This window comes from Parus major, chromosome 3 (assembly GCF_001522545.3).
Source record: "Parus major isolate Abel chromosome 3, Parus_major1.1, whole genome shotgun sequence".
NCBI lineage: Eukaryota > Metazoa > Chordata > Aves > Passeriformes > Paridae > Parus > Parus major.
The window spans coordinates 6163743-6173500 of record NC_031770.1 but is presented as its reverse complement, the minus strand read 5'-3'; positions in this window follow the sequence as shown (position 1 = coordinate 6173500).

The following is a 9758-nucleotide window of genomic DNA, read 5'->3' as shown; positions in this document are numbered from 1 at the left end:
ATGTTATATGACTGCCTGAAAAAGTGAATATAACTGGACACCATCTTGGGGGAAAAATGAATCTGTAAATGTTTAAATTGCTCTGGTTTGTCTCCTTCTTGTGGTTATCAGATGTAAAGTATCTTTACAAATGAGTTAAGTATGGCAGCTTTAATTCTGTCTCTAGTAAACACATGGCAATCCTCTGGGAAGCAGTAGGACTACAAACAGTTCTTGTTACATCTGTAATGGCATCTATGCATTGCAGAAACCAGTATCAAGTCAAATAGTTGATGCAATCCTTAAAGAAATAGAGGACTTGCAAGAATGTCATAAAAAGAGATCTGATACCTATCCAGTTCACTGGCATTCTTTGATTCTTTCAGCAAAACACCAGACAACGCTTACCTGGCCTTGCAGAGAAACTCCTGCTAGAGCTGATGACATGAACTGAACAATCAGGGCTGAAAGGGCAAAATTCTACCACTGACTGAAAATGATTTAAACAATAAATAAAAAAAAAGTCTACCAATTGGAAAAATTAACACACAAACATATATATATGTATATATAAACCTAAGAAGTGATTGCTAAATGTAGCAGGTAACACAAAACTGATAAAACTAAACAAAGCTGAAGGAAAGTAGGAATTTTCCCAAGTGAAGAAAGACCAAAAGGAAGGAAGGGAGCAGATACAAGTGGATTGAAAAAGATGTAGTAAAACAGCAACTGGTTTGCACAAAGGGAAATTACCTCTTCCATACTGTTGGACAGAGAAAATGCAGCATCATTAATTGAAGTGAATTCTGGAAGGAAAAAGGATCATGCTTTTAAATAAATAATGCCTAACACTGTAGAAATGAGTAGTGGGATTCAGACAGAAGAGCATTGAAACCAGAAGAACAAAAAATTTCTCTGCAAATCTAAGCATTCTTATGTGACCAAAATCTCTCTCCTGTATAGCAGAATATTAGCAAAATCACTGGTGTTCCATCTGTTTTTTAATGTGGAATGCTGTTCTTGTTTCACATGGATCCCTGTGCAGTTCCTGAGCCTACTGACATTACTTTTGCTTTCTTCAGCTGCCTGTTGCTGCCCCACAGATTCATAAACTGCAGGCTGAAAATCTCCTTTCTAAAGGATTTCAACCCTTGGAGCTCAGGACACGGTCATCTCAAGACCAATTAAAAAAAAAACAACTAGTGATGGGAATGGAAAGATTCTGCATTGGACTTAATTATCTAGGGCAAGGAGAAAACATCCCTTTCATCCAGGAATTGCGTAATTGTCTATTATGGGCTACAGTCTCTGCTTTAAAATGAGTGACAAAACTCATACTGAAATAAACAGAAGAAGGATTTGACCCAGGAGGGTTCAGATGTTTTAAGGCATCTGATTTGCTGATGGCTGACAAAAAAGAGCATGGGAAAAACAATTCAGTACTTAGACAATATACTTGTAATGACTGATAAGCCTCTCTCTCCCTCAAAAAAGCCAAACCAAGCAAGAAAGCTGGGCTGATGCTGCCTGTCTCCACAGTGCACATGTGGATTTATGAGAGTAAGTTTGCTTGTTGCCCAGGTAGAAGTCCAGGCCATACAGAGAAAATAAATTTTGTGTGTAATTTGGGGGTTTCCTTGAGCTCAGGAATGTGTTTATTTATATATTATTGAATAGAGGAACAGTATAGGAAATCCGGAAATAATCAGCACTTGAAGGACTGGTCAGGGCTATCATTACAAATAAAGAAACCAGGCTAAGAGACCAATGTGTTAGGCTGACAAACTGGATTTTAAATTAAGTTTTAGCTGGAATGAGTTTCTAAAGCTATTTTTAGCCTCAACCATGTGAGAAGCACATGGCTCCATAAATACATTCCCCTCAAGAATAAGTTAATGGGGGCGGGGTGTGTGGAAGGAAACAACCTAAACAATTCATTTAAAGTTAATAACTGAGTCAAGAATTTTATAGCTTTGTTTTTGAAGCATTTGTCATTAAAGTGTGATTCACTTTTGCAATTACATCCATTCCCAGACCAACAGCACACGGGACAGTGGCTGATGGGAGGGTTTGAGTGGGGCTCTCTCAGACCCCCTGGGCCCCCCTGGAGCCCAGCAAGAGGGGAATTGCTCAGTGTTCTGGTGTATTCTGGCTCTGAAACGCCCCACAAATGAACCTGCCTTTTCCTCTGCCCTTACAGAGAGGACTCAGGGAGAATCAGCTTGCATGCATGAAACCCTCCAGGCATCGTTTTGGAAAACTGCACACAAGCAGAAGAGTAAAGAACAGTCACAAAATAATGCCCAGACATTTTCACTAAATATACAGGGAGGGACCCACTGAATGCCTTAAACACATTTGGTCTTCCAGCAGAAGAGAACACTTCCCAGAGAAAGGATTTCTGCAACAGAGCCTGCTTTCCCAGCTATATCAACAGACCTCACATAAAGGCCATAGCTCCTCTACAAACCTCCTCTCCTCTGGGTAGAGATAAAGATGACAAAGGACTTGTGCAATTAAAGGGTATCATTATGTCCTCAGTCTTCAAGCATTTCAGTCAGGGGATGCTCCTTAGCTTTAGAAAACAAAATAAAGAGGCAAAAATTAGAGAGAGATAAATGGGACTATGGGGCTTGTTTATTCTGGTTCATCCCCTGACCCAAGAGGTCACAGGCCAGTTGCTTTGGTGCTGCAGCTCCCTGGGTCTGAGGGTTGATGAGCAAATCCAGTCCTGGTAGGAGAGCAGACACAGAAGACTTGGCTGCTTCTTCAAGAAAGAGTCATTTTGGTTGCTTTGTTAAGTCACCGTAAACATCAAATTGCTGTTGTCATGGTGAATTTGGCTCCCAGTCTGGAGGTGACCCTCTGAGGGGTCCCCAAGACCATCTGTGGCCAACAGGGTCATGAAGCAAGAGCAGCTGGACCTCTGTGCTGATGAAGGGTCTGGAGGAGTTAGCTGTCTGTGCAAGTTTTGCAGATTCATTATTTATTTTTGTCATGTTGGATGGGAAATGTAAAGGTTTGCCCCTCATTTTTCATGACTGCTTTGTTATGTGGGGCTTTCTCTGGTACATGATCCACATAAAGGTAAAAGTAAATGCAGAAATCCAGAAAAGAGGTTCCATTAGCAGAAATGGCAATGAACTGTAGTTTTTGGCACGCTGAAGCCTGGGTTTCACCTCCCTGCTCTATATGTTCGTGTGTGTATCTCTGACTATGCACTTATTTTCTTAAACTGTACAGAGAAGTTTATCTTCGGTTACTTCTACTGTGGACTACTGGCTTTGCCTCTTTTCAACCTATAGATCAAAGACATTATGTAAAAACAGTGCAATTAGGACTAAAATAAACACTTTAAACTCTGTTACTGTGATTTCATCCAGTTTTTTTTTTTTCCCCCTACGTTTGTATTAACATTCATGTGACTCAATCAGCATTGGTAGCAATAAAATACATATGATAATCCCCTGCTGATCCATCATTTGTACCCAGAAGACTTAACTGGTGCAACTTGTGTTTTATTTCCTTTTTCCAGCCTCTGTCAAAAGTACATGGCCTTATGAAATGTACATGTGATACTTAGAAATCAAAAGAACAGCTAATTAATTACATCCCACCTCCTCATATGGAGAATGGAACTAAACTAGCATCTAAAACACAATGTGTTTGCTTTAAATAGCCAAATGCTGAGGGACCAGAGAGATCTGTGGGGAATTTTTGGCACCATATGAAGATTCTTTCAGCCCTCGAATCCCCCACCCTTGAATTCTGTGGTGGGTTAGTAGGGAAAGGATATAAAAATGTGGAATTTTTTTTTTAAAGGCTTTTCTTTTTGTTTTCTATTCTCCTTGGCTGCGCTCTTATATTTTAATACTGTATAATAGTAAGGAACAAGGAGGGTCATTGAAAAATATTTTTTAATCTTTATTAGAAACAGAACTGCCTTTTGATGCTGCTGGACCACATTTACCTACAAAGCCCTAAAATGGCTGAAAGAACTGCAACCATAGCTTCTACTTAGGGGTTTTGAGGGGTGCCCACACAAGTCTGAATGGCTGCTGGCAGTGGGGAATACCAGGCTCTCACTAAGTTTGTACATGGTGCTGACCACTTCAGTGTTGAGGCATTTCCCTGGGGTCCAAAATTAGATACCAGCATTGCTCTTTTGCTTCGGAAACAAAAAAGATGCTGTGCTTAGGCCTGACTTTTTCCACTTAACCCCCCTGTCATTAAGGCATATTTGACTTTAATTTACCATGATGGGACAGTGTGATGGATTTAAGGGTTTTGGTGAATGAGGAGGGGATTGCTCATGGATTAATAGCTATGAAGTGGAACAACAGCAAGAAATGGAGTGAACTTCGGTCTCGGCTGTGATGGGAGTTAGTTCTCTTTCTTCCAAGAGCAAATGTACATTTGGGCTTCTTTATGGCTCTATACCTTGCCTTGTCAGACTTCATTCTACTGCCTGCACCAGAAAAGGAAATCTGAAAGTCAAAAAAAAGCTTCTGGAAGGAACAAGAAAGGTACAGGGAATATGAGGATTTAGAACTGAAGGTTTCATAACTCAAAAATATGAAGGCTGCCCCATTCCATTCCAGTAGTGGGGGTGGATGCCTGTTTGCTTTTCCTTCCTCCCACACGCTGTACAATTCCAGCATCCATTGCCATTTGCACAAATGAACAACAGAGCCTCCCATCACTGGAATTCATGGATTTTGTCCACCTGCGGTCTTTTCTATTTCTTGCCATTTGTAAAGCATAATCCAACCCCCCAATTTCCATGCCATGGACAGGGATCTCACATTTCCATAAAAAACAAGTCAAACTTGCTGCTAATACTTACTCAGACTGATCAGATGATCCCAGTGCCTCACTAAGTCACACAGGCACAGCTCCTGGGAATTGAACTGCTGGCATCACCTCATATCCCATATCCTAATAGTCTGTAACAACAGACTATTAGGAACATTAATATAAACTAGCAGTCATATTTAAAAACAAGAAAACAAGAATTAAAGAAAACCATAAAAATTAGAAATGTGCAGTTTTAAAAGGAGGAGAATGTGAATGTTGATATCCAAAAAAAAAAAAAAGAGCAGTATGAAAAGAATGGCAATTTGCCTTGTATAATGCATAAGAATGTCTGGGCTTCTCCATTCTTATTTTTGATACTGAAAAAATGTTCTCAGATGATTAGAGGAAAAAAAATCACTAATATAGAGTAAAAATGCCATTTTAAAATCCCATGAAACATTCTCATTAGACCACATGCATGCTACCTCACACTCTTTGATGGTTACAATAGAATTTTTTTTCCTAAACAACGGGGAAAATGCCACTCCAGTAAATACTGTGTTCCTATAAATGGATCAACAGCATGTCACCCTGAAATATCTTGAGAAAAATATCCAGCAGAAGTTACAGCAGCATCACGGACACGCAGACCAAGTATCTTAAACCAGTCAAAGTATCTCTTATTGCTTGTTTTTATCTTTGTCTAAAGGGAAGCTATGTTTGACCTCTAAGGAAGGTCAACAACTTAATTATTGTACTCAAGACAAAGCTACTCTGTGCACAGGAAATGAAAGCTAAAGAGAAGCACTTTGAGAAGAAAGACGTTTTACTCTCTTAAATAAATGAGACCTGAAAAATTCAATATTGTTTTCATCCTGACCAAGCCTTCTGGCTGGATGCTAAGTGATGTTCATTGGGTAAAGACAGGAAATCCAGGAGCCTTCCTGCCTCTGCAAGACAAGAGTCATAGCAGGGCAAATCTGCCTTGAAGACAGTAAAAAAGTCCATACAGGGAGGGCTCTCACAATCACCATCTTTCCTTAGAAAGCCAAATCCACTTGCCTGAGAAATGAACACATTGAGGCATTTTGATTAAAAAACCCCATTCATTCCCGATTGCTGGGCACCCCTTAGAAGAGGATAGCTTGGCTCTCCTTCAAGGTTGCCACTGGAAGAAGGAGGAACAGGCAGGAGCAGCCAGGCTTTGTGACATGCCCCCTTCTTACAGAGCCCCTACCATCAATCCAAACACACCAGAACAGAAAGAAAAACAACCCACCAGGCAAGAAGGGATGTGCCACCATCACACACGGTAAGCACCGTGCTCTGGTGCTGAGCTCTCTAAACACTACTGCTCTGCCAGCTTGTGCCTTTGTCCTTACTCTTGCTGCCACACACAGGAGCCACGAGAGCTTTGGTTGAACTTGGAGGTCCCTTCAGTAAAAAGGCTGTGCTTTTATTCAGGTCTGAGCTGACTTGTGCTGACCAGGCCAGAAGGACAGGCTGTAGCTCACAGAAAGCAAGGAAAGGCACAGCAGGAATGTGCAGCATTAGGACTACAGAGGGAACTCAGCTTCACCAAAAAGCTACAAAAAGGGATGCTACTCACCAGTGCTGGAAGGACACAAATGTTTTAGCAAGGATGGGCTGGCTAAGGCTGTAAATTACCAGCCTTTTCCAGAGAGGAAGATATCACACTTCCAGCGATTAATGCAAAGACTGCAGCCCTGCTCTGGGTACGGGGGGTGGGTGTCTGCTTTACTGACAATCACCAGAACATTCAAATAAAAACAATCTTGGAGTGTTCCTAGTGAGAGCAACATGGGCAAGTGTCTAAGTGTGCTTAACAGTACATCTTCCCAGTCTTTGTACCAAGAAGCAAGAACCCCCAGAGAAATGGCTGGACTGTCAGCAGCACAGTGCTGCAGCTTCTCCAGTGGTTAATGTGCTTTTGGAGCAGTCCAAGAGGGTATGAAAATCCCTCTGACTCTCTGCCTGTCGTATATCCCCCCCTGTGGGGCTGGCTGATGTTCATTTTTGGCAGTTCACCTACTCAGTGGGATGTTTCCCAAGAGCACCCCAGTGATTTACAGACGGTGCTGCATTTTCAGATGTCACATAGAACTTGGGAGCCTGTATTAATTAGTAATGCAAATGGAAAATCATCAAGGTAGGGGACCTGTGTAAAAATCAAGAGCAGTCATGTGATGAGAAGCTATCCTAATCCCCATTCACAAGGAAAATCACTTTTGTTTGCTCAGATAACTTCATCCTGGCATTTTTTACCATTTGAATACCTGAGAAATACTTTCTTACCTAAAAGGAAGAACAGTATGAACTGCTCAGTCTTGAGCTTCAAGAATGCAAGAGTGACCCTTTCCAATTAAACGTCACCATTTTTCTATCAGATTTTAATGATGCTTTGACTCTGATTTCCACAGGGTCTTGTTTCTTCTCTTAAAATTGGCAGAGCCCTAAAACTTGGCCTCTTGTCAGGTAATTGATGTGATAACTGGCAACCTTCAGGATGTTCACTACAGATGATAAGGCACTTCAGAGGGAGGAGAAACAACTAAGTTTAAAGTTCAAAATCAGATATTTCTGCTTTTTTTTTTTCAAGCTGGTGGGAAAATAGGGGAAAATTGTCCTAAGCAGGCAAATTTTCACTGAAGTCTACACAGTGGCTGAGAACAGAGTGATCTGGCTAGTGAGAACAGCTGATTACAGAGATTTAACACAAACAGATTTTAGGAGGTCTGAGATTGGATTTAATCTGTTTTTGTGCATGCATTGACAAAGCCCACAGCCTGTATGTGGGCCAAGGCTGTCACAGCCACTGCTTCCAGGATGTAAACTGTCATCTGCACTCTTTGTTCTCAGATGTATGACCTTGCATTTTGCTGGTTTAAAACACATGTTCAGAGGAGTCCACTCTGCCAAGTGTTGCAGTTTGCCTCACAGACTTGACCTGTCTTGTTTACTTACCACTGCGACATATCTGCAACTTTTCCAGCAGCTGATTTATTTGTTTTTGTCTTCCAAATCCTTGATAACAATAATGAATAGCATGGGGGCAAGAACAAATCATTGCAGGACCTTGATAAAAATACCCTCCTGATACCGTTCTGATATAACAATTTACTCACTTAATATGTGCTGCATTTTGGGGAGTAACATGTAAAAATTATTTTGTACCACCATTTCTATGATCAAAACTATATTGACTGGTGTCATTTATGTCCCCATCTCTTGACCTTAATGTTAGCTCTTTTGTGCACCTGATTCTCTTGCAGTTGTCAGAACTGACATCAGGTTCACTGGCCTGTATTTCCATGAGGAACCTGGGAGAAAGGGGTCACCTCCTTCATACTTCTAAAATAGTCAAGCATTTTCTCAGTTCTAGTTCTCTGGAACTTCCCTAGTACCTTAGGAGGTAAGAGGGTCCCCAAGGGATGTTGATATAAAGTAGAGCATGCTATAAACAAAAGACAAAAACCTCACCCTTGAGGCTTGGACCCAATGTTGTAACACTTGGCTTCAGCCAGATCAGGATGGAAATGGCTAATATTTATTTCTTTAGAGTAGTAACCTGTCCTAGTTTTGACTCTGATGTACTCAGCTTCCTTAAAGGTACATTTGATTTCTTCAACTTAAGTCCATCTAAAATCTCCAGTAGCAGATTGCTGAGTGGTGCTGACTTCAGCAGCAGCATGATGTGGTGGGATTGCCAAGTGCTGCGAGGTTTCCACCTGTTACAGTAAATTTCCTGCATTGCCACTAAATGTGTCCCAGCTTGCAAAAGGCAGCACAGCTGACCTGAACTGCAGAATTTTATGAGCTCTCCTAAAGCAGGCAATTTTACCTGGTTTTGAGTTTCATTAGGTAAGCTTTGCTCCAGCTTCAACCACTTCTAAGGTTCACCAGGACATCGCCTGTTAAAACTGGAGACAATAATCCATCCTTTAGGAGAACAACACTGCATGGAGACATCACTAGGAGAAAGTCTTTGACAGCAGACATGTTTTTCTAACTTTCTATCAACCTAATTTTAAAGGCTAACCTTTAAAATTATTTTACCTAATTTTACCACAGAAAAGGAATTGTCTGCTGCTTCACACTGGTGTGTTTTAAGGCTGTGCATACACGGAACCATTTTAATGGGACAGTAGAATGGCACTGAAGTCACAGAGTGCCTCTGAAGGCCTGACAGATAAGCAGATGGCAAAAAAGTGAGTTCCTAGGCAGGGAGGAGCAGCAGTCCTCAGACAGAGCTCTGAAGAACAGCATGAAGCATGCCCTGCAGTACATGCAGCTATGTCCAGTTGACATTTCTCCCATAAACACCAGAGAGAAATTTATGCTACTGAAAATTGAGCCTGTCTTTGACATTAAAATCATGTGAAATAAAATCCCAAATTGTGAAGGAAAAAGGGTACTTAAACATTTATATCAAATTAGGACAAATCCAGCAAGAGAAAGTTTTTTGGCTAAACATCCATCTTTAAGAGACTCCATAGACTTTTAGAAAACACATAGATTCAGCTGCTTTAGCTCATTCTTGTGGTGGGGGAGAAGAAAAGAAAAAATACTTTGCTAGGAGTTAGAGATCCCTCTTGTCTTCTTTTGTTTTCTTTTTGTTAGGGTACCTCCTATCTGTTTGCACAGGATATTATTTTCCTTTCACCAAGAAGTATGGTTTTCACAGATACATTGTTTACGTGGGCACAGGGTCAATCTCTCTGCATTTTCTTCCACCACTGCTCTCAACAGAAAGAAAAGAAAATTGCATAATCACAGAAGAGCTTTCACCGCTACTTTTAGGGCTGATCCAATATCAGCAATCCTCTTTCAAGAATAACTCCCACTCTCAACACCACTGATGTAGAACTGCTCTTGATTCTTCATTAAACATCCAAAGGGCCAGATACCCTGTGGGAGTGTGTTAGGGTAGAGGAAGCTGAGCTCAGAGAGAAAGAGCTCCT